Genomic DNA, 27,303 nt, shown 5'->3' with positions numbered 1-27,303 from the left:
CATGTCGGTTTAACAGAATACAGTATTCTGTTTTTTGTACAATAGAAATGTTTAGCTTAATTTAATTATTTAATTATAAGAAAATTGACAAAACATCTTTACAGATTTCCCAATAATTATAAATAATGTGATAGGATGTTCTTTGTAATAAACTTTAATTTATACATACTTCCTAAACGCAAAGTAATTGCGACCGTCGATGGAAACGCGCGCGATATTAAAATCCCACACGTTCCTGATAAATAAATAAAACAACCTTCGCAAATTTTGCCATCAAATCTAACAGCGAAATACCCGACGGTTAGCAACACAAATAGACATACAAATACAATCATGTGCTTTACATAAAACTTCGAAATTGAAGGTCGTATGACACGGTGACGTCAATTTCACGTTGATCCGCCGCGCTGCCTCGCTTCCTTCATTTATGTTACTGAGAAGAGGTGTTGGTAGTACGTCGGAGGTTCAACCTAGGCTGGTCGTGTTAACTTCCGTGGGTCTACGACCGGAGCCAAGGATTTCGTAGATACCGAACGTGTGCGTATAATGCAACCTTGACTTTACTATCCGCTGGGGTGACCACGCCCTGGCTGGGACTCGCGGACTGGGTCGCGTGACAGATAGCACAATTGGGCATAACCGATAAATGTGTCACGCCATTTTGTAGGAATGTTTTATAGCGAAATAAATGGCCGTCGTCGTGTCTATTTTACTTATAAAATGTAATGTATTGAAATGAATTTGTAATTCAAAATTTGGAAATATCTGAGCAAAAAATAAAACTATTTTATCTCGAAATTTTGTTTCTTTACAGTTTAAAAAGTTGCAAAATTTTGTAATGTTTGCATTTTAATTCTTAGACTTAACAAATATCACAAATTTAAGTTAATTTACAGTCTTTAATCTTTTGTGTTGTTTTGTTGGGTATAAATTGCTTGCAATAAATAAAGTGTATATTTTTTTCATTGTATTAGGTATGATGTTATGAATTGAAGTTTACAGATGGGGCACAAATAGTGATATTTTTTTTGTTTGTACGTTTACTTTTCTTATCCATTACATTTTAACCTCAATTATGTACGCTTGATCTGACCTTTTACAAGAACGTTTTTTCGTTGTTTGATCCAAAGACGTTATCTTGACATTACCCTTCCAATGTTTTCATTTACATTATATGTAATTTATTAGAAAAATTAATTTAAATGAACGCCACCTTCTACACTAGTAACGCAATTGCCGCTAATTAACATCTTGCGACCTTTTTTATTGAATTGTTGAATTTGTAAATATCTCAAAAACTAATTGCTACCGATTTTGATACCCAAGAAACTTAAAAATAATATTTACAGATCCTATAGCACAATTTGAATTTCAACAAAATCTGATCAGCTGTTCGAAAGTTATCGCGACAAACATACAAACTTGCATTCAAATAAAAAAAATAATTTTTATCCTAGTTGATTCGTAGACAATTACTAGGTTCTGTCCCAATTTTGTGAAACAACGTGGTCGCCCTAGTATCGCGGCCCCCCGATAACCCCGAATTATTTATCATCCGATTATAATATTACAGACGGCAAATCGGACGGACGGACAGCCATTATCAAATATATTTTATTGTAGTTTCGTGCGCTAATTTAATTATATAACTATGTATATATATATATATATATATGTCAGTGGATTTCAAGGACGGATGTAATGGAAAAAACCTATGTAGGAAGTGGTATGATGTACTCGTTTATGTTGACAGATATATATGAAGTAACTCGAATCTCTGATATCGTAGAAGCTTATCAAAGGCGAAATGCGCTTAAAGAAATTTGTTGCTATTAGAAGTTATATCCGATGATTGAAACTTTGCCAAATGTTTAAAAGTATCACCAAAATGCATTGTTTTGTTTGGACCCTTGACTTTTAACCACTCCTGGAGAAAATATGTTCTACAGGGGTACCTCATACATCAGAAAAACACACTAGTCAAAATTTTATCGCGAGCGAAGTTGCGGGCAGGCGCTATCTTCTCATAAAAGTAGATGATACCTTATATACTATGTTAAACGGTTTGGGGCGTTATCGTCATGTCATCTACATAACTCAAATAAGGAAAATGAAAGTCTTAGGAGTCTCATCTATTCGTAAGGCTTTAGTAAAATGCCATACTTGACACAAAATTGTTGTTTACAGTCGAAAAATGGATAAGGGTGAATTGCACCAAAGTTTATACAATTTCTTTCTATCCGTAGACTTGAAGGCTTGTAAAGAGAGTAATCGTTTTTGCAATTTGGTATACTTCTTCCTCCTGGCAATAAACCTGATAACATCACACATCTCTGGATTGGTAATTCAGGTTTTTATACAAAGCTACGCAAATCTCACTTTGCAAGGGAACCTACCCCATATTGAATCATGGTTACACATCCACCTGCCTGAATAAATTTCCTCACTATGGTTTCCCTTATCGTATCATATATACATATAATCACGTCTATATCCCTTGTGGGGTAGACAGAGCCAGCAGTCTTGAAAATACTGATAGGCCACGTTCAGCTGTTTGGCTTACTGATATAACTGAGATTCATATCATCATTCATTCATCTCTCCGCTTAGCTTCGGCGAATGGTTTGTCCCAATTTCCACCAAACGGCCCGCCCGCCGACGCTATATAATAATAATGGTGTAACCCTAAAACAGATAAAACGTTCTCGTAAAAATGTCAATGAATGCGTAGAATCTTGTAATAACGTTACCGCAACGTTGCGAACTAGTGACGCAATGCTGTTGCCAGGCGGATGGCCGTGTTAGGAGCGTTTATAGCCAACGATAAAAGATTTATTTACATGAACCGATAGAATTAATTTCTTTATTTGTAGATAAATAAGATAACTAGTGAAATTTTAATTAAGAAATGGGACTCTTATAATAATGTCTTATTTAGACTATTAAATTTAATGAAGAGAAATGCTTTAAAAATGTTGGAATTTTACTTTTGCAAAGCGCCACTGTCAAGTATTTTTGAGCCGATTGGCTTCTCTGTCTATCTCGTTAGGGACGTAGACGTATAAATTATCGATATGTCTAGGTATATATCCTATAAATAAGTAAAGCATTAATCTCTACTTACCGTGTTCTGTGATATTTATACAAATGTATTAAAAAGTGCCGTGTGGTTCCCGGCACCAATACAAAAAAGAATAGGACCACTCCATCTCTCTCCCATGGATGTCGTAAAAGCCGACTAAGGGGTAGGCTTATAAACTTGGGATTCTTCTTTTAGGCGATGGGCTAGCAACCTGTCACTATTTGAATCTCAATCCTATCTTAAAGCCAAATGGCTGAACGTGGCCTATCAGTCTTTACAAGACTGTAGGCTCTGTCTGCCCCGCAAGGGATATAGACGTGATTGTATGTATGTATGTATGTATTAAAAAATACAAGACACAACTCGGGCGGTGTAAACGATCCCTTATAAATATACAAGGCGCCAACATAGCGGACTTATTATTCTCGGAATGTTGGCACTCGTGCCCTAGACATCATGGAATTTCCTCAAATAGGTTCTATCAGGAGTTTTCTTGATTAGGAAACATTTCAAGGGACACCCCTGATCCTCGACTAGTCTAATTAGTCTTCTTCCTCCTGGTTTCAGCCCCGGTTACATCGTCATGTGGTTCCGTGTGGTTCCCGGTACCGGTACCCGGTACCCGGTGTCGTAAAAGGCTACCAAGGGATATGCTTACAAACTTGGGATTCTTTTTTAGGCGATGGGTTAGCAACCTGTCACTGTTTGAATCTCAATTCTATCATTAAGCCAAATAGCTGAACGTGGCCATTCAGTCTTTTCAAGACTGTTGGTTCTGTCTACCCCGCAAGGGATATAGACGTGACCATATGTATGTATGTATATAAGTCAGTTCAGCACTATCAGGACCTACTGATTAAAATCGGCGGTACTATACGCCCTCAGACCTCGCGTTACAATAAATCAGTCAATTCAGAAACATTTTGTGTGGTTGATTCTGCAACCACATTATATGGCTTTTTTTCATGGTTTTTTTATTCAGTACTTAATAATAATATACATATATATACAAAGATATAGTCACGTCTATATCCCCTGTGGAGTAGACAGAGCCAATAGTTTCGGAAACATTGCCACGTTCAGCTGTATGGCTTCATGATGGAATTGAGATTCAACATTCAATTGAGATTTAAAAAGAAAACAGCTGAACGTGACCTGTCAGTCTTAGTGAGTGTGTTGGCTCTGTTCACCCCGTACGTAAGGGGAAAGTCGTGATTATAAATATATACCTACATGTTACTATTAAAAATGGCATTTCAAACCAAGGCCCTTCGAATTCATTACAAAAAAAAATGTAGAAAAAGGCAACAGAGGTCACGTGACAAATATGCGAATTCCTCGGGCCCCTGGCATTGAACTCTTCCGCCTGATAGGTGATGTCGGGCGGAGTTACGTCTGATAGTGAAACGTAGTACGTAGTGCTTCAAAACACATGCCTTGACATCAAAGCCGCTTTCAACATACAAGACGTTCGTCGTGAACTTAGACCTCACATATATCTTAATTTTTTACACAATTGTGATTATTTCAATAACTACTTAACCGATTTGATACATATATATGTACGTATATAAAATCACGCCATTTTTCCCGGAGGTGTAGGCAGAGATTACATCTTTCCACTTACCACGATCTCTGCATATGTCTTTCGCTTCATCCACAATCATAACTCATAACAGGATTTGAAGCACCACGAAATTCTATCGACAGAGCTACATACATTTTTAATGATGATCTTTCATTAAAGTCCCTATATTTTTATGAATAATGATACAAAGGTATAGGCTAGGCTTTTGGAAGACCAGGTTTTTAAGCTACCCTAAAGTCTGTCGAGACCGTGTCCCTTTCACCCCTATAAGGGATAAAGACATGATCAATGTGTGTAAATAACTTTCAAATTACTTAATCTACCCTAGTAAATAGTAAATAAACGATCAGTGATCAGAAATAATATTTCACAATTTTTTTTTCTTAAATTTCACGAACTATTCACGAACGAAAATGTCTTAGATTTCAGAATAGTCCACCACATACATGACAATTGAACTGACTTCCTTATTTAGCGCTTGCGTCATTCACACGAGAAGCCTGGAGGCGACATGACACACTGACGATATCTGGAGCCAAGGTCAAATGAAGGAGGTCACGAAGATTTTAAGCGACGAGTCGTCCTTGTAAAATGGCCGTGAACATTTTATCGTCCTTTGACCTTATTGAAAAAATATTTTGAAATTTATTATTTAAATATGGAATTTTAAAAAGTTTAAATTTTTATTTAAAACTTATACAGTTTAGAAGGCCACTTTCTGCTTAACATATTCAGAAAAAAAACAGGTTGCTAGCCCATCGCCTATGAGAAGAATCTAATGTTTATGACTGTTCCCAAGACTAACTTTTACAATTTGTGCGAGATGATGTGAATGACGATGGTATATCGTTAAAATATTTCAATTCTTTTTCAGATTTTTTCAAGTGATCCTTAAAAACTTTACCTTTATTATTTTCTTAAAATACTAAATAAAAATAACATTATATTATAGAGAGACTACCTAAATCACAACTTCCAGCTGAATATCAAATTTCGTGGCCTTCAATTCTTTTCGAGACTGTTAGCTCTGTCTACCCTTCTTCTTATATTTAAGAGCTAACTCTTGTCGGTGGAGTTAAGTGGAGCGTCCTCCATTCATGTCTTTTCTCTGCATTTTTTTTGTACGGTAACTCTTTCTTTTAATTCATCAACATATTTTATTCTTGGTCTTCCTCTTCCTCTCTTTCGATAAAATCTCCTTCTACTCTTGTATTGAAAAAAATTTTTGTCATATCGGATAAAATACCATTTTCCCTCTCTTTTCTTTCTATTGTTTTAAAATGATTCATTCTTCTTTAACTTTGAATAACACTTCTTCATTTGCGATTTTTTTCCATCCGACTTATTTTTCCCATTCTTTGTAATTCCCGGGTGCCGTGTGGTTCCCGACACCAATTCAAAAAAGAATAGGGCTACTCCATCTCATTCCCATGGATGTCGTAAAAGGCGAAATACTCGTAAGGCTTATAAACTTGGGATTATTCTTTAACGCGATGGTCTAGCAACCTATCACTATTTGAATCTCAATTCTACTATTAAGCCAAACAGCTTAACGTGGCCTATCAGTCTTTTCAAAACAATTAATGTATGCTCCAGCACCACATCACAAATACTTTTATCCTTGCCCTATTTTTCGGTATCTTCTCTAGCTTCCTAGTAAGATATACATAAATACCATATCACTTTGTATACATACAAAAATGTATGCACGATTTCTAGTGTCGTAAATTCCGATGCACGCACAATACAACTATTCTTTTAATAGGACTTATTATTTCATTGCGTTCACGCAAAGAATCCACGAAAAGAGGACATACAGATAATAAAACATAATGAGTATTTATCCCAAGTAGGTTGACGTTCGTAGTTCGCAGGGTGCGTGTGAGTAGGCGCCATCCGAATGACGTCATGCCATTCACCACGGCTCATTCATGAAAATTGCCGACGTATCATTGATATAATATCTTGCTAGATACTGCAAGTTTATGCGCCTGTGTGAAAACCATGTGTGTCAAGTATTGTGCGTTTTTTTTTTATTATAATTATGTATTTTTTTAAGCTGAAAAATTTTTTTGCTAATAGTTTCACGTCTTTTTGTCGGAGGTGTAGGTTGTTTTTCTTAAAAGTGCGCAATAAGAGATTATTTATTATAATTTCGACGATTTGGTAGATTTTTTGATATATTTTTATAAAACACAATAAAATACATAATTCGGTGAATGCTGATCGCAACTAATACCGAACGGAACCGTTTTGAAAAGACACAGAATTTGTTACGCATTTTGCTCGCATAAAATTTAAATTCACTCGCAGTGTCTAGTTAGTATCTATGTCTTTTCGTCTTATCGACATGCAATAATATACTTTTATGACATAATTGATAGGTTCAAATCCGAATGCAACAGGTATGAAGGCTAGTGATTGGTTATGAATAAACGCAGTTGTGTTGGATAGTGATTATAGTTATTATATCGTAGATAACCTATAGCCTGGATGTGAAACTGGCCTATGTGGGTGTTTTGACTGTTAAATGATCTCTTTTGCAACATGACTATTCATACTAATTCTATAAATGTGGAAGAAAGCGTGTTTGTTTTCCGTCTTTCACGTCGAAACCACTAATAATTTTTTTCATATAAGTTTTGTGTTATGTAGAGTGTGGAATAAAGTACGGTAAATGACATAGGATACTTACATCATGCGGGTGGAGCCGAGGCCGAAACCTAGTCTTAAAATAAAGACTGGACACTGTAGCGCAATTGTAATGTATTGACTTTTAGTTATCAGATCCATGGTTTAATTGGATTTTAAAAGTAAGATCATGGTGGAAAATGTGTTCATAATAGCGACGGACGCGAGTCTTAACTTTTGGCACGTTAATGTAGATATTAGTTATAATTATGAAAAAGTAAGTATCTCAACACTCTTGTCCATAAACTGTTTAGATAATCTAGACATTCAGGCTTTTTTTTTTCTTGAATCCACACGGAAGCCAAGCCCCAGGCTATCATCCGGTATAATATATATTTTAATAATCAGATTCAGATAATGTTGACTGTAGTATCATTCGAAACTGTTGGCTCTGTCTACCCTCAAAGACGTGATATGTATGTATTTATTTTAAACGCTCCTTTAACAGGAATTTTGTACAAGCGTTATAATTACATTAATGTTATCTTAATGGTACATTAAAAATTGTAATGGTCCCTCCCAAGATCGTTAGGCAACGGGAAATATTCGAAATATTCCCGCTTGTGGGCATTTTTGTAATATTACGCGTGCGGGAACGAAAAATGAAATAAAAAATAAATAATTTATGTCGGGGCGTTCCTTATTTATTTACTGTATTATGAATAAATAACTATAAACTACTAACAATATTTAATACTGTATTGAACCACTGTCTCTGTCACATTTTATAGATTTTAACCTTTGAGGAGCAACAACTGCTGGTGTGATGCCTGGGGAACCAGTTCCAAAGATGGTGTGTAGGAGTTTCTATTTATGCTCCTATTCTTGAAATCTTTACTTGCGCGATTTAGACTCTTCGCTGCTATTGACTGAGCGCATCGTATTCTCTCTGCGATTGGCCGATGGCGTGTGACGTTTGGAGATGTCGCCACATATGTAGGTATGAAATTCCTCTAATCTGTAATTTACATAGCTGGTGAAGAATTTAATATGACGAAATATTGATAAAATAAACCTTGTGTGTATGTGATCGAATGTCTGACAAAAATACTACCAACAAAAGGCAACAAAAATAACAAGGTGCTTGTCATAATATAATGAGAACCATCTTTTTTTTAAAATCGGTTGAAAATGGCCAACGGAAAGAACGACACTAAAAAATCCTCACGTCGCGAACATGCGGCGGAAACATAAAAAAATTACGCGCCATATTCCATTGTCAAAAAATGGAGTCAAGGGCGGCCAACCCGGCTGAAAATGATTGCCGCCGCGTGCCTAGCTCATGCGTGGAGCGAGGCGCCGTGCGGAAATTGACGGGTTATGTAAGATTTTCATGATGTATGCAAGAGGTTTTTTGTAAAAAAAAAAAACTTGACAAATAAGTAGTATTGCTGCAGGTATTAGTAGTATTACTCGTATGATATGTACCAAGTATACCGTAAAAAAGTAACGTTCTAACCTCCAGATAGTTATAGATTTCTCCCGATAGCAACTTCAATATATTATTATATCTCGTATAATTTATGGTATGTAAGTACCCTTAGAAGAACATTTGGTTATTTACATAAGACACAATATGCATAAAAATAACTAAAATCTATGGTATCTTAAAAATGCTTAAAATATTAAAGGGATAACATTATAGGAATAATCTATGCGTTAGATTAAAAAATAGTTTTCATAGGTATCCAAACTCGTATTGGATTGGATTGCCTGAATGTGCAGGGTTTCCTCATGATGTTTTCCCTCACCGTAGAAACATCGATTAGTATTTAAACTAATTGTACATAATTCCGAAAACAGCCATTGTGCGCATGCACACACTTTAGACCACCGACGCTGATGCGCCACTCAGTATACATGGTTGAATTTTTCGCATATAATTAAATACGCGTGTCGTCTCCCGTTGTATTTGTTTAATATTCAAACAGATAACGTCCTTAACGACCTTAACTAATTAAGGCGGGTACCACATACATTTATGTATGCAAATTATGATTGTAATGAGTTTAGCAAAGGACACAAAGGTTCGACCAAAACTGTCGTTGACACGTGTCGTGCCTGCACTGGTACACTCGTTCGAATCTATTTGGCTCCAACATAACAATAACAATCAAAGCTGTTGACATTCCCACGAATGTATGTATGTATGGCATATAGTGTAGAGACAGCACGTCAAATTTATTAAGCAATATAGCGTCTGTTTTTTTGTTTATTTCGCCGAAGCTAAGGGTGAACGCAATATAGTCCAACACCAGTATTGTAGACTTTTTCCGTTATTGTGATATTTTCTCTAACTGCTCTCCATAGGAACCTACTTCCAAATTTAATCCACGCTCAGTCGGCTATATGTTGTCTGGTTATTTACTAACTGACTGACTGTTTTAATATATTGGGATTGATGCGTCTGCTAACGCTACCAAAGCCGGCGCATAGCGTGCTACTAAACCTCATTAATAATATCCTCTGTGTTTACTCGGCTTCGGTGCATCAACCCATTATTTGGTATTATGTATTCTGTGTCCTTGATTTGTCATCATACAAATCTTAGTTTGAAAAGTAGCCACTATCGTTTACAGGTTGAATAGATTTAAGTAAAATTGTTATTTATTGAGACATGTGGAAATTATTTCTATTAAAAAAAAAAAATAACCCTTCATTTCATTTCGCTATTGTCTAAGATTTCGCCTCAATCTTAAACATATAAGCCCAATTAATGGTTATTGAGTCTCTTTCGTTCTAATGTTCTGACCAGCTGTCACAACCAGCATACGAGTACTATCTGTCTGTAGCTAGTATTTTTGTTTTTGTAATTCCATTTTCTGTTTTTTTTTTAACCGTACAAAATTAATGTGACCGAAATCAAAAACATTGTGATTCATTACATTATGCACTCGGTTCAACGTTCGACCGTGAACTAAATACTCTCCGAAACAGAACGCATATAGACAATTCACACTTACACATGTCAATGTCATTGTCAAAGAGACTTTTTGGCGGGAATCCGAACGTCATTATTGTGAGAGTTTAGAATGTTTAGCAATTATTTGTTTTTTTTTTTGTTTATGGAGACTTATTTTTTTCCGAATGGGAAATTTATCATTAGTTTTGACTGTTATCGTACTTATTGCATAAACACTTTATTCTCAATTCGCCAAATTCACTTTAACATGTCATTGACTAAGAGACTTTTTTGGTAAAAACCATAACGTCTTGTTGCAAATGCAGTTTTGGCACTTATAATTCTTTATTATAGTGGGTTATTTAACATATGTTTCGACATCAAATAAGTTGCCTGAGAACTTGGTTAAATTTAAAAAAAAATACATCTTACACATGTCAGTGTTAATATAAAAGATACTTTCGACGGGAATTCCAACGTCTAGTAGTCAACGTAGGTGTAGTACTTTTTAAAATCAAACTGACACTACAGACGATATGTAGATATTATTAAGATATTTTTCCTTTTCTCATAAACCAATTTAGGTTAAATAAAAATTTTCTTAATTTGTGTTTATTTCGACTGTTCAAGCTTTATTATAGTAGACCCGCCACATAAACAAGTGAACCCTGGGCCTGAGTAAGCTGAGCTGAGCTAGACATAGCGGTAGGGTAACACGTAAAGATGAAGAGCTATATCTCTTGCTTCTTCTCATCAATCTTTTCATACAATATTCCCTTTCTATTTCTTTTACACATCGTTAATTTCGAATATGAATGAATCATTACAGTACAGCGTCATGACGTTGGCGTCACGAACGATCGTGTGCAGTGAGCTTAGCGGCCGTGAACCAATTCACACTGACCCCACTGTACTATAATTGTAAAGTATTACATGCATGTGATTGTAATTGCAATGCGACTAGTTTATGAATGAATTTTTTATTTCACAAATAAAGCAAGAATAGTTTTTATTTTTGCTATAAAAAGTGCGATAGGCAATTTATCGCGTAGGTAAAGGGATTTCTTCTTATAGTGATATTCTTTTTACGCTTATTGTAAACATTTTTTTTTAAAATATCTTGACCAGCCATGTTAAAAAAAGACACAAAACCCCGCTGGTTTGTTGGAAATTAGACAGAAAAATTCGTTTTAAAATAATAACAAACTTATAACTGCTTAAAATTATTTGATTGCTTAAACAATAGATGTAGGTATTTATTATACTTCAAATTATCTCTTAAAAATGGTCATTTAATAGGCATTTTTGTGGTTTTAAATGTGCAGAGGAAGTAATGCTTAGCAAATGTCCTTTTTATAAGCCAGATAGCAATAAATTATCCCATTATTTGCTCAACAAATGATAACGCTGATAAGAGCGCACGATAATAATTTGCCACATATATTCGTATGCATTATCTTCAGACGAGCCGCTGTAGAATAGTAATTTCGTCATACGGCCAAGCGGCGCCGTGGCTTAGTTGGTTAAAGCGCCTGTCTAGTAAACAGGAGATCGCGAGTTCGAATCTCGCCGGGGCCTGCGTGTAGAGTGATATTTTTGTTTTTTTCTTTTATTTTTTTTTATGAAAAGATGTATTTTGGAATAAATTTCATGTAGTTTTGTCTATTAAAACTATTTATTAAGAGCAGTTTTTGTAAAAGCAGATTTTACTATTCTTTATGGCACTGCGTTACAGTTTAAAATAGCTTAGTTGATTGGTTAATAAAAGTAAACACTATCAAATTGTATCATCTTAAATAGGTCATGGGTGCAAATCCCATGATGATCATACTACTTTTTCGAAAAGTATGATCAAAAATGTGTTAGGTTTTGTTGTTAAGAGACCCGATTTACCCACCCCAGGATAGCGGCCACGAGTGGACCCGGGGCTCTAAAGAGAACTCCAGAGAGTTGTGGACGCCATACATACATATGGTCACGTCCTATATCCCTTGCGGTAGACAGAGCCAACAGTCTTGAAAAGACTGATTGGCCACGCTCAGCTATTTGGTTCAATTATAGAATTGAGATTCAAATAGAGACAGGTTGCTAGCCCATCGCCTTAAAAAGAATCCCAAGTTTGTAAGCCTATCCCTTAGTCGCCTTTTACGACATCCACGGGAAAGAGATGGAGTGCTCCTATTCTTTTTTGTATTGGTGCCGGAAACCACACGGCACTCTGCTATACACTGTGGACGCCATCAAGACCAGTAGTATGATAATGACTTACAAGTTTTAAAATTGCCTGAAAAAATATTTTTCTGTTAACTACCAGTTCTAATTCTCAACCCACCTCGGGAATTATCAAAGGTAATGTAATTATTTTGATATTTCAGCATAACAATGAGGGCGAAAGGTCAAAAGTTATTTTCACAGGTGCACGCGCATTTTAATTTGTATCTAGTTATGAGCAAACCATGGTATTTGATATTATAAATAACATTTATTAACAAGTGGATTATAGACTACTTAGGTTAGGCTGACCACACACCGTGTATCATATAGTAGTTTTTAGGCGCAAAAGGAACCTGTACTGTACAGATATTTTACATACTACATTACCCAAGAGGGGTTAGCAGAGACTACATATTTCCACTTACCACGATCCCTGCATACTTCATTCGCTTCATGCACATTCATAACTCTCTTCATGCAAGTTCGTCGGTTTCGGTTACTCTTCACCTGATGGGTTAGTGCGAGTTTCACTCGATCAAATGCGTCGAGCAAGTAATCGCGAATTTGTATGGAACTGCATTAATGTCATCGCGTTACCACCAGGTGGCGCTGATCAAATCACATACGAATTTGCGTTATTATCTACTATAGCGTAGGTACTTATCCCTCCGATCTATTTTACATACTTATTGTGAGGCTTACTAACTTGGGATCCTTATTCTAGACTAGGCAATGGCTAGCAACCTGCCACTATCTAACCTCAATTCCATCACTTAGCAATCAGCCGAACGCGATTTTTCACGCTTTACTGCGAGACTATCCGTTTTTGGCTCTGTGCACCCCCTGTTTTGTGTTAGCCCCACAATTAAAGACCACATGGAGACATACATACATATGGTTACGTCTATATCCCTTGTGGGGTAGACAGAGTCAGCAGTCTTGAAACGACTGATAGGCCACGCTCAACTATTTGGCTTTATGATAGAATTGAAATTACAGGCAGACATGTAGGTATAAAAGCTCTCACATTGTTGCGGATTTTTGCCAAAATTTTGGAGACTGCGTATGCGCCTGACCTAACATCAAGAACTACCGACTAGTAAATTATATTGTGTAGTAGCAAACGCTTGTTCACAGATAATCTCCAATATGTCAGGGTTACAGTATTGTCTGACTACAATGCTCCGCTCTAGGGCAGAAAGTCACAATCACAGACATAGATTCGGTTAGACCGCGTCAGTGTACTTCGCGTGCCTGGTGGCGACCAATAATGGTCTTCTCGAAACTGTTTCATTTTGATATGTGATATGTTGGTCATGAATAGAAGTATAACAATGTATTTTCGTGTCATTTTGAGCTCGTAAACTTAACCATATAACTCACACGTCACACATACTTCACGTCTTATCAATTATAAGATGGACAGACTAAATGTAGTTACAACATTTGAAGCCTAATTCTATGGTCTTTTCCAAAAAGTCAAGCGGTATAACGACTTTTTGTGTTTTTCCCCAATTGACTCTACAGTATCATGATACATTTAATTTTCACTAGGAAATTTTCAAGCAGATGATGATCTGGACGTTTAAAGCTAAATCTATCCCTGTGGAGACAACAGCTGCAGAAAAATATTGATGCATTTGATTTTCACCCTTGATGACTTTCATACAGATGGGTAAACTGGCGGTATCTATCCAGATCTATGTCTGTGATGACAACACTCCCGAAGAACGGGGTGCGTTCCGATTGTATCTGCTATTGAGATGTTCGATTGTTAACGAAATAATTTGTCGGGGTATGAATGGTGTCAAATGGAATAAATGATTATAGCTATTGTTATTAAACACACTTTTTATTGACATTTTATAAACAAAATAGGGGGAAAGGTATTATATAATGTAGCAGTCAAAAGAATGAACCCGTTTTGGTGTTTCTTTTTATAAGTACATACGTACGTTTGAAGAAATTGGGGGATTATCCCAAAATAAATAAAAGTTATATTTTTTTTTATTTGTACGAAAAATAAAATCGATCGACGTACCTAATGACGAGCAGGCCGATTGTTAAAAATAATTGTAAATCTTTACACTCACACATCTAATACACATCTTCACAGCAAATACACATAACATAATAATACCAATATGCTATGATGGTGAGAGAGACAGAATCTTAATTTAAATCAATATCAACTCCGTGTTAAGCCCTTTACAAAGTCATTGTACCATACAATGCAGCTTCATAAGTGCAGTGGAGCGAGACACTCGCCTCGTGCTTACTTTACAAGTGACAAGTACTAGTGTGTAGCGCATATTCACACTTCCAAGACCAGAGATGAAAAAATCTCGCTAGACTCGGCAAATTAATCAAATCTGGAGTGCCGAATTTCGTTACAATTGGCGTAAATTGACGATGTTTTCGAAATTCTTCTTTTAATGTAATAACTTGATTGACAAGTATAAAAAATATTAATCTACTGTATCAGAAAACATATTTATTTCTAATTCCCTACCGGGCTTTCGCTTCCGTGAAAATTTCGTAACAATCTTCAATTTTACTCTTGAGTTATTTCTGACGCTCTAGTTTGTGTCTTTTTCAAAACAAGTCATTGCAAACTTAAAATTACAAAAGAAAATTTAAAAACACAAACATTTTTTCTTATAATATTAGTTTAAAAACATATTGATTTTGCCATGGTGCCTTTACACCATTGGTGAACTAGCGGTATCTAGTTAGATCTATATCTGTGTCCACGACTCATCGCAAGTTGCCAACCTCAAAAAAGCCGCTAAAGGGTAATGGAGTGTCGTAAGGGCTATTGTGGTTTCCCCTATTCATGACAACCCGAAATATGAAGTATACGGCTTAATTGTTTAACACGATAGTTATAGACGTTCGAGGGAAATTTATTTTTATCTCTAGGTTGGTACTGCTGTTATGAATTGATTGATTGATTGGTGCCGCGTTGTTACCAGCACTTTGAAATCACTCCATATATTTCCTAAGACTAGGGGATAGATTTATAAACTTATAAACTTGGGATCGCTTTTGTAGGCGATGGACTAGCAACCTGTCACCACCTGACTTTCAGTCTTTTCAAGATTGTTAACTCTGCCTACCCCGCAAGGGATATAGACGTGACTATATGTATGTATGTAGGCTATATAAAATTAAGTACTTCACCGATTAACCAACCGACCCAAATATAGAAATTGTTTTAAAACTATGTAATTATATACTTAATTATATTCATACTTACTCGTACATACATCACGTTTTTAGACGGCTAGACAAGAGACAGCATTCTTATTTTCTTTGTTTAAAATTGGCACACACACATACATATCACACGTCATTATCTTTTACGGGTAAGAGAGTCACAAAATTCGAAAATCCAATTTAGCTGGATAAATTAAAGATACAGAATTTATAGTACACTACACTAATTGTATAATATTCTTCCTTATTCTGCTATGCTCCGGAACTAAGTACACTAATAATCTTTCGAAATAATGTGATGAGATAAAGAAAATGGCGGTTTAGGAAGGGTTGCCAACATTCTAGCATCACGCCTCAGCACCTGTAAGCATAAAGATCATATCGCTCAACCCTAGGCCCGTTAATCAGTAGAGAAAAAAAAAACAATATTCGTTACAAGGTACTCGACTATATAATTGTATAATTCACGTAATTATTTTTAATTAATAAACACGAAAGCTTAACTTTTCTAATTAGCGGCTTTTTTTTTTGTTTAAGGGGAAGCCAGCTTCGGGTCGTGGCTTGAATAAATTTAGTAGTTCTTACTCTAATGAACTAACCACTATGTTAAACTGTCGACTTTATATATACATCTATACATCTATATTCTTACATATAGTCACGTCTATATCCCTTGCGGGGTAGACAGAGCGAACAGTCTTGATGATACTGAAAGGCCATGTTCAGCTTTTTGGCTTGATGATAGAATTAAAATACAAATAGGACAAGGTTGTTAGCCTATCGCCTAAATGAAGAGTCTCAAGGTGATAAGCGTATCTCTTAGTCGCCTTTTACGACATCCATGTGAAAGAGAAGGAGTGGTCCTATTCTCTTTTTTTATTGGTGCGGGGAACCACACGGCACTTTTCGATTTTATCCGCTAAAAATATAGGATGTGTTTGACCTAGAGTCTTAATATACTACTCTGTCAAGAAAGTAGCAGGAAAAGATCAATAATACACAAACTGTTTGTTATTCATCCAAATTTATTTTATCACCTTCAAAATATGCTCCTTTAGAAACGATACACTTACGCCAACGAATAATCCAATCATCAAAACATTTTTAAAACGCTGTTTCAGAATTGAGGTCAGTTCTCGCTGCGAATTCTCTTTTATGTCTTCTACCGATTGAAAACGGGTGCCACGAAGTGGTAATTTGAGTTTAGGAAAAAGAAAAAAGTCGGCTGGAGCCATATCTGGTGAATATGGTGGTTGCTCGATGGTATTTGTTGAGTGTTTGGTTAAAAATTCGTTCACAATGATGGCCTTGTGCGAAGGTGCATTATCATGGTGCAAAATCCAAGAATTTTCTTTCCACAAATCTGGCCTTTTTCGTCGGATTTGCTCTCTTAAACGCCGCATAACACTCAAATAATATTCCTTATTTACCGTTTGACCTTCCGGCAAGAATTCCGAGTGCACAACACCGCGATAGTCAAAGAAAACAGTCAACATGACTTTGACTTTTGAACGACTTTGGCGTGGTTTTTTCGGTTTCGGTTCAGTTGGAAGGCGCCACTCCGAAGCTTGTTGACTAGTTTGCATGTCAAACTCGTAAACCCACGTCTCGTCACCAGTAACAATGCGTTTCATGAATGTTGGGTCGGAATTGACTCGTTCTAGCATGTCCTCAGCGACTCTCATGCGATTGAGTTTTTGAAAAAAATTCAGGTCTTTTGGGACTAGCCGAGCGGCAACATGTTCCATACCCAAATTATTAGTTAAAATGGTACGGATCGACTCGTGAGATACAGAAAGTTCGGTGGCTATCTCTCTCAAAGTTGAATGAGGATTTTCAGTCATTATTTCCTTCACTTTTGCGATGTTAACTTCAGTTGCAGACGTTGATGGCCTACCAGAGCGAGGCAAATCTTCCATCACATCTCGACCGCTTTTGAACGCTTTGTACCACTCATAAGCATGAGTTTTTGATAAAGTCGATTCACCGTAAGCCTTCTGTAACATTTTCAGTGACTCCGAACACGATATTCCATTGGCAATGCAAAATTTAAGACAAACTCTTTGTTCGATGTTTTTATCCATTATGAAATTAGCAATACACACTAGATATGATATAACTAAAAATAGCACTGTATTTAATGTAAACAACAGATGCAACTCAAACTCCGCGCCAAAATGGAAAACAGTTGTGCCAATCTAACAACAACAAAAAAAACAAAAATTTGAATTTGGAACCATAAATAAATAATCCATTCCCGATACTTTTCTGACTGAATGTATATGTATATACATATCAGTTTTCAAATTTTAAATGATTGTCAATACTTATAAACTTGATTTATAAAGTTCACTGTATAATGTATGTATGTATGTGTAATGTTAACGTCAGGAGGAAAAAACTGTAAATTCGCGTTAATTCGCTTTTGCATACAATTATATGATTATATACAGTGTGTTTGTTTGTCTGCCTTTCGCGATCCAAGCATTGCAACCGATCTCAATGACATTTTTCATACTTATAGTGTGAAGTACAGAAATGGAAAAAGGGTACTAGGATAAAGGCGAGCGAATTTCAATATTACACAAGTCTTACTTAAATATAATGTTATTTCTGACATGTATAACTAGCTCGTAAAAAATTGAGTCTGTCAAAATTAATTTTAAGATATGTCCGCCGTTTTATAACTGTAATCACCATTCATATTTCACTTATAATTCTGCTTATTACCTACATTTCCAGCATTCGCAGCCAAGTATCAAAAATATATATATGTAAAGCCTATTTATCATGTCAAATATGTAACAAGTGAATATTTGTTCAACACTAAATGTGTTATGAGAATTTATTTTAACAAGATTGCCAATTCACATGTACTCATGAAGATATTTGTCATCGTTGATATTTTTATTTTTAGTTTATATTATTTTTATTTCAATAAGAAAAGTTGAATAATTTTTGCTAATAATTGTATCTTCATGGTCAGAGATAAGTTATTTGAAGTTCCTTACCGCCTACTAAATGAAATGCTCACCGATTTTCTTTTTCATTTTGTTAACTATTTTGAATAAGCATAAATTTATTTCGCAATAAATGCTATAGTGATTGCATCATACATATAATGCAATATATTTTTATTGGAAAAACTACAATTAAATAACATAAAGTAAATCTCATTACAAACTTACTGATTACCTACTTACTGATATCGACGATTCATAAATGAATGTAAATATTTACAGGACAAATTACACAGATTGAGTTAGCCTCAAAGCACTTGAACATATTTATTTATATAAACTTTATGCACGTTAAATGTTCAACAGGTGGACTTAATACCACAAGGCATTCTCTGCCAGTCGAGCCTTATATGTACCCTTGAAAATAAATGACTACCCCTTAAATAATTTTCGTCACCGCAAGTTGGAACAGAAAGCGACAGCGAACGTCCGTCGATATATAATTGGACCATGCCGCTAATTGGGCTGCTTACCCTATGATTACCACATCAAGACGATTTGGCGGCTTGTAGGAACTATAATACATTTACTTGCTTGTTGCCCTCAACTTTGCGTTAAATATTAACTTATTATGTTATCATGCCTCCACCGGACACGACTTGGAAAAACTAATAATAACTGGGAACGTGGATGGCAAAAGACGACAGAGATCGAGTTCTAAACGTTGTCTGACCAAGTAGCCCAGGTACTACAGATGCCGATGTCTCAAGCTCACCATCGTATATACAGATCCCAGTAGATGGAGAAGCTAAGCTAATATATAGATAGTCACATCTATATCCCTTGCAGGATAGACAGAGCCAAAAATCTTGAAGAGACTGATAGGCCACATTCAGCTTAATGATAGAATATATAGATATTATATATAATTGAGATTTAAATAGTGACAGGTTGCTAAGAGCCATTGCCTAAAATAAGAATCTCAAGTTTATAAGCCTATAGAGGTCTTAACACATATTTTAATGTACTCACTCTCCTACTCCTAATGTAAAAGGGATTTAATGACGTCATCCTACGACTCGAAGGGTGAACTTCCCTGTTCAGGCCCCGGCTTTTACTTTGTTTGGACCCTACGTTACAATTATAATTAAAGTGTCTCGATGTAATAACCTATATTTGTATGGTGCAAGTTATGAGATTCACGTACCTAATTGTGCCGAAAAATATTTTCCATGTTTATAACCTGCTAGCTTTTACTCCAAACTGATACCGCGTTAATTTACCGCCATCAATAAAAAGGCGTTGAATTTAACGCCATCTACAATAAAACGATGAAATTAGCACCAACGAATTAAACGTCACCTACAAAAAGTGACGAATTTAGCGCCACCTACAAAAGAGTACAGGTTTTTCGCAAATCTTTAGTTTCACCGGGATGAAAGATATCCTATGTCCTTCTCCAAATTATTTATAATTCAGTAGATAACCCGTCAAAAGGTAACGAACAAACATAAAACTGACTATCGCATTTATAATCGTTGTTGATAGGATAGATTCATTCTTAACTTGCGACACGGAAAAAAACTAGTTTTTTCTGACGAATGCATGTAATTCATCCCTGCTTTAAAAACTTTATGTTAACTTTAATTATACTGTACAAATTATGTCAATCTTATGTTAAAAATTCACATTAAAAGAGCCAATATGCCAAGCTCAGAAAATATAATCCTCCGTGCTTTAATACGCTCTTCGCTTTTCGATCAGGCGTTTCTAGAAGCGTTTTTGGTAATTTTTAAAATCATATACAAATTATAAGAAATGATATCCCTGCCTCAACTTTTACCAACAATATAATCATAATGATGCATGCAGTATTCAGCAGCGACTAATACGTAATACGTCACGTGTAATACTTTATTCATAAAACAGTGTTAATTTGCTAGGTAAGCTATACACTGGTTTTTCAGTTGTAAACTCGAAACGGAAAGTTCCCATTTCTTGATCGCTATAAGTTTATCCTTCACGCCACAGCCTTCTTAACTTCATAGCACTACACGGCGGAATGAATAAAGTCTCGCAACTTTTAAAATAAGCGCCTACTTAAAGACGTGTAGTAGGGTGACCAGGCCAACTATATTTAACGGAATAATTATATCTTACATACCTTATATTAAAATATTTACTCGTTTCGTAGTAAAGTTTTTTGTATAATCTGAATGTGACTAGGCGCCTTTTTATGACATCCTTGGGGAAAAGATGGAGTGGTCCTATTCAATTTAAATTGCCAGAAACCTCACGGCAGTAACAAGTCTGCCCAGTTCTTTTTCTCTGAAACGTCAAGATATGCCAATCCGAAAAGAGTTTAAAACTAGAATTAGTTATATTTAAAAAAAATGTGTGTTAAAATTTGACAAAAAGCAAGACCATCAGCATATTTTGAAACTGTTAAAATAATTTGGAAGTTGATAGTTTCTTAGTTTAAAACATTATTTTGTTTAAGTCGCAGGTAAAAGCTAGTTTTCATCATATTGTCCCGAATTTCACGAAACCCGTGGCCATTTTACACACGTCGGAGCGTATTAGAAAAGCGTTAAGTCAGGGAGTCACAGTCCGTTATAAATATTGTTAATTGGGCACCCTTGGTGGCTTTTTCGTTGTTATAAACGGTCGATGAATATAAATGTAGATTTATAAGTGATATATTTTATTGTTTTTTTTTGTGTGGGAATTACCAGAAAAAAGCCTTCGTTACTGCTGAAGGTTTCTCCTTAATATTTGTGCCAAATATCATCAAAAACAGTATTTTTGAGTTTATTCTATAATGAAAACATACATACATACATACATAAAATCACGCCTCTTTCCCGGAGGGGTAGGCAGAGACTACCTCTTTCCACTTGCCACGATCTCTGCATACTTCTTTCGCTTCGTCCACATTCATAACTCTCTTCATACAAGCTCGGCGGTTTCGGGTACTTTTGACCTGACCCTTTACCAGGACGTCCTTAATTTGATCAAGATACGTTCGTCTAGGTCTTCCCACTCCGACCTTTCCCTCCACACTCTCCTTGTATATCTGCTTAGTCAACCTGCTTTCATTCATCCTCTCCACATGACCGAACCATCTTAACATACCCTTTTCTATTCCTGTAACTACATCTTCTTTCACATCACAACATTCCCTTATCACGCTGTTCCTTATCCTGTCACTCAATTTCACACCCATCATACTCCTTAACGCTCTCATTTCCACTGCATTTATTCTGCTTTCATGCTTCTTTTGCCATACCCAACTTTCACTCCCATACATTAATGTCGGGACCAACACGCCCCTGTGCACAGCCAGTCGAGCCTTTTTGGATAGTTTCTGACTGCTCATAAAGGCATGCAAAGCTCCATTCACCATGTTCCCCGCGTTCACTCTCCTTTCAATATCACTATCATACTTGCCATCTGATGTAAACTTTGATCCTAGATATACAAACTCTTTCACTTGCTCCACTTTTTCTCCTCCAATCAAAATATTACATGCTGTCATTTCTTTCTCCATTTCAAAAACCAGTGTTTTAGTTTTACTTACGTTCACTTTCATTCCTTTCTCTTTTAAAGCTTCATGCATACAGTTTACCATCTCCTGTAACTCCTCCGCTGATGACGCCAGTATAACCTGATCGTCGGCATAGAGCAGACATTTGACGAGTAACTCATTCATCCTTAATCCACTTTTAGACTCTTTCAAATCTGTCAAACAGCTATCCATAAATAGGTTGAACAGCCACGGTGACGCAACACATCCTTGCCTAACGCCTTTCTCAATCTTAAACCACTCAGTGTGCGCTCCGTTTATCCTGACACAAGCACTCGAATCCTCATATAAGGATTTCAGTGCTCGTATTAAGAGACTGCTCACCCCATGCATAGAAAGTGCTGACCACAATTCATTCCTCTCAACTCTGTCATAGGCCTTTTCCAGATCTACGAATGTGCAATAGACTTTTTGACTCTTGGCCAAAAACTTTTCGGCTATGCACCGCAAGGAAAAGACCTGATCAGTACATCCCATTCCCTTTCGAAATCCCGCTTGAGCATCCCATATTTTGTCATCAGTTTCATTCCTGACTCTATTAATCAATACCTTAGCATACAATTTGCCGACGACGCTAAGCAGGCTTATACCACGATAATTTTTGCAGTCCAGCTGTGACCCTTTTCCTTTGTAAAGTGGCACGATAACAGCCTTACACCAATCTTTTGGTACTCGGCCGCTTCTCCAACACAAATTGAAAAGGCAGTACAACTGACTAGCTACTACGCCTTTTCCTGCTTTAAGCATCTCGACCGACACTCTATCACACCCAGCAGCCTTTCCCGCTTTCATACTCTTAAGTGCTTCCACAATTTCGAACATTTCAATTTCGCCTTCCATCTCATTCTCTTTTTCTTCGCTATAGCAGAAATCTTTCTTATTTCCTTCCTTTTTTTCAAATAAACTTTCAAAATAGTCCTTCCATATCTTTAGTACACATTCTTCTCCTTTCACAACGCTACCATCCTGGCATCTGATCCTAGTCAGCTCTCTGGTTATAGTATTTCCTCGGGCTGACCTTACGGATTTCCAGAATACTTTCAGATTTGACTGAAAGTCTTCTGATAGCCTTTTATCAAAATCCTCTTTATACTCTTCTTTCTTTCTAATCACAGCTTTCTTAACCAAATCTTTCATTTTCTTATATTCCTTACGTGCTTCATTCACATCTTCATCTATAACCTCTTGCATTCTTAAGTTAGCTTTTGCTGCTAACAAATCCAGCCATGCTTTCTTCTTTAATCGCACAAGTTCTTGCACATCTTTACTCATCCACGCATTTTTGTGATTTTTTCCTTTCCTTCTTCTACTTACACCACACACTTCAACAGCTACTTTCACAATTCTTTCTTTAAATTCCTTCCATCCATCTTCAATATCGCTCATTTCATCTAAATCTTCAAATTCATCCTTCAGTCTATTAATATACTTCTTACCTACATCCATATCTTGCAAATTTTCCACTTTTACTCTTTCCAAAGCGCTGGTTTGCTCCCTTACCCTGTGCCGCCAGCGATTGAAGATACCCCTTATCCGGGATATCACCAGTAAATGGTCCGAGTCAATGCCAGCACCGCGATATGCACGGGTATCCAGCACTTTGTTCTTCAATCTTTCATCTACAATCACAAAGTCTATCATACTTTTTAAAATACCTTCCACTCTTGTGTAGGTGTGGATCTCTTTATGTTGAAACATTGAGTTCGACACAAAAAGATCCCACTCTAGACAAATTTCTAATACACTTCTTCCATTATCATTCACCTTTTCGTCACCAAACGCACCAAGCACCTTTTCATATCCATCACGCTTTACACCCACCCATCCATTAAAATCACCTAACATAATAATCTTCTCATTTGGCTTGGTAACTTTCAATACTTCTCTTACACTATTCCAGAACTCCTCGTTTTCGCTTTTTGCTGATGTTGTACCCCTCGAACCCACATCCCAAGGTGCATAAACACCTAGAACGAAGATCCGAGTGATTCCAACTTTCAGCCTAATCCATAGAAGACGAGGACTGACACACTCATACTCATTCACGCACTCAGCCATTCGTGCAGAAAGAATTAGACCGACCCCTTGACAGCCTCGGCTGGTACTGGAAATTCCAGACCAATACGCCGTGTAAGGGCCGTGCTGCGTCGCGTCGCATCCTTTCCGCTTCGTTTCATTCACGCACAACACATCCAAACGTCTTTCATCCATCATCTGGCATACTTCCTCAATCTTATCCTTCATTCCTCCTCTTACATTCATCGTCGCAAAGCGGCTTTCAGCAGACCGCATACCGCTCCCGCCGGGAACGAGACGTGATGGGGTGCGGACACCATCGCCGCCATTTATATGCTTTTTAAGGTTCATAATGCGATTCCCACGAGACGCTAGGGAAAAATTTTGTCCGCCCCAGCAGAGCCCCGCATGCCAGGGTAAGGCTAGCCATTACCTGGGGGTCGCCCAACCCCATGGCGGAAGTGGCACGCTCGAGACTAGGCTCGCCCCTAGCCATGCATCCATCGGCGCGGCAGACCTTAGATTGGCAGGGATTTACATTAAAGAGGAATCCCAAGTCTATCCCTTAGTCGGCTCTTACGACATCCGTGGGAAAGAGATGGAGTGGTCCTATTCTTTTGTAATGGTGCCGGGAACCACACGGCTTTTATAATGAAAATATTAAATTAATGACCCACTCAACGCCTATGTTTTACAACCAACATATAATACTTAGATGATTGTATGCGTATTATCATTAAATTTAAATAAATAATTTTAATGCATTGAGGTCATAGTCATATAGTCACTTGCGGGGTAGACAGAGCCAACAGTCCTGAAAAACTGAAAGGCTACGTTCAGCTGTTCGGCTTAATGATAGAATTGAGATTAAAATATTGACAGACTGCTAGCCCTCAACTAAATTAAAAATCCCAAGTTTATAAGCCTATCCCTTTCTTATCACTAAATGAAAAGCGACTAAGGGATAATAACAAAAATACAAATTTCGTCTTTATTGTATTGAAAATATTGTTTCAATAAGCATTACTATAATTGACTATACACGTGCTTACTAAATAGAACGAAATAGTTGACTGACGAGTCTGATTTATGAACGCAAACGGAAAGTGCTGATTTTGTGCTAAAATCTTCTCTATAGAAGGATATTTTATCGTCTTCAAATTAATAAGGTTCTCAAATTGACCTGTATGTGTGTATGTTTGCCCACAATTATCTCGTGTTTCGCTGAACCGATTTTGATGCTGTTTTTCAGAAAAGTGTTTGTTACACTTAGGAGATGGATTAATAAATTTAACCAACTAAAAAAAAGGAACATATCGCTCGGAGGCGGTTCTCTTATTACAAAAGTTTTAACTAAATATGTGCGTTATGTTACCGTAAACAAATATCACCTATTTTAATGGGTTTTACCCTGTAATTTCGTCCTTTTGGGGTCACGTCAAAAAACCAATCGCACGTAGTAAGATCATATCACGATTGGTCACGGTTTTCACCACGAAAATAATGAAGTAAAATATGATCACAAAATAAAAATTACTACAAAAATATAACTTGTATACGTTTTTACGTATTTTCAAATATTTTTACGCTATTTCTAGATCCTTTTCTTTTTTTTTTCATTAATTAATACATTCATATAATCACGTTTATATCTCTTACAGAGTAGACAGAGCCAAGAGGCTTGAGAAGACTAGAAGGCCACGTTCAGCTGTATGGCTTATGATGGAACTGAGATTCAAGTAGTGATATGTTCTAACCCAACGCCTACAAGAGAAATCCTAAGTTAAGCTTTCCCCTCAGTCAACTTTTACAACATCCATGGGAAAGATATGTAAGTGGTCCTAATCACAAATGCCGGGAACCACACGGCACGTTATTAAGGGAAACTTTTTCGCACCTAAAATAATATACAATAGGTGTGGCATTCTCTACCACATTTAAATCATGAGATTGTAACTGAGGTGATTGATTAACCATTTATTTCTATAAAAACGGTAGTGTGGTTAGATAAATATTTTGTTAGAATGCACTTTTTGCATGTAAGGCCACTTCTAGGCACTCATTATTTTGAACAGTGGCTAACTGAATTTCGTTGGTAATTATCGTGAGACTGGGCCAATTAAAATAATATTTATAACCAGGGCGGCGGAGGAACAATAACTTAATGGCCGATTCTATATCCGGGTTGGGGGTTCAGTTCCGCAGTAGTATTGGTAAATGGAGGATTGAGGTGTCTCTTGTGGTATTAGTGCCGTGTGGTGTCCGACACTTTAAAATAGAACCATTCAATATCTTTCCCCAGGGATGCCGTAAAAGGCGACTAAGGTATAGACTTTATTAACTTGGCATTCTACTTGTAGGCGATGGACTAGTAACCTGTCACTATTTGAATCACAATTCTATCATTAAGCGTAACAGCTGAACGTGGCCTTCAGTCTTTAGAGACTACTGGCTCTGTCTACCCCGCAATGGATATAGAAGTGACAATACATATGTATGTATGTCCATACATACATAGAACCAATAGTCCTGAAAAGACTGATAGGCCACGTTCAGCTGTATGTATGTATTCATATTTTTATGTATATGTATACAATATACTACTAATATTATACTCTTGACCTGACCTCTCGCCAGGTCGTCCCTGATTTGATTAAGGTACGTTCATCGAGGCCTTCCACGGTATTCACACTCCCCTTGTATATAACTGACTAATTATTTATTTATATTGTATTTATGTACAATATAAATAAAATGTATGTGTGCCATGTGGTTCCCGGCACCAATACAAAAAAGAATGGGACCACTCCATCTCTTTCCCATGGATGTCGTAAAAGGCGACTAAGCGATAGGCTTACAAACTTGGGATTCTTTTGGCGATGGGTTAGCAACCTGTCGCTATTTGAATCTCAATTCTATCATTAAGCCAAATAGCTGAACGTGGCCATTCAGTCTTTTCAAGACTGTTGGCTCTGTCTACCCCGCAAGGGATATAGACGTGCCCATATTTATGTATGTATGTTTATGTACATCAAGGTAAAAAAA

The 27,303-nt window shown here is 36.6% G+C and overlaps 1 protein-coding gene and 1 non-coding gene across 3 annotated transcripts in view; both read left to right on the top strand.

The window, feature by feature from the left end:
- LOC106136683 (tRNA dimethylallyltransferase) overlaps window positions 1-27,303 on the top strand; it is a 209,334-nt gene that overhangs the window by 94,703 nt on the left and 87,328 nt on the right. The gene's annotated exons all lie outside the window — the stretch shown is intronic.
- Trnat-agu (transfer RNA threonine (anticodon AGU)) lies at window positions 11,768-11,841 on the top strand. Its single transcript has one exon. It is a non-coding gene; the product is annotated as a tRNA-Thr (tRNA).

The sequence above is a fragment of the Amyelois transitella genome, chromosome 11 (genome assembly GCF_032362555.1).
Source record: "Amyelois transitella isolate CPQ chromosome 11, ilAmyTran1.1, whole genome shotgun sequence".
NCBI lineage: Eukaryota > Metazoa > Arthropoda > Insecta > Lepidoptera > Pyralidae > Amyelois > Amyelois transitella.
Note: the sequence above shows the minus strand (reverse complement) of the source record. Positions and strands in the feature narration are given on the sequence as shown.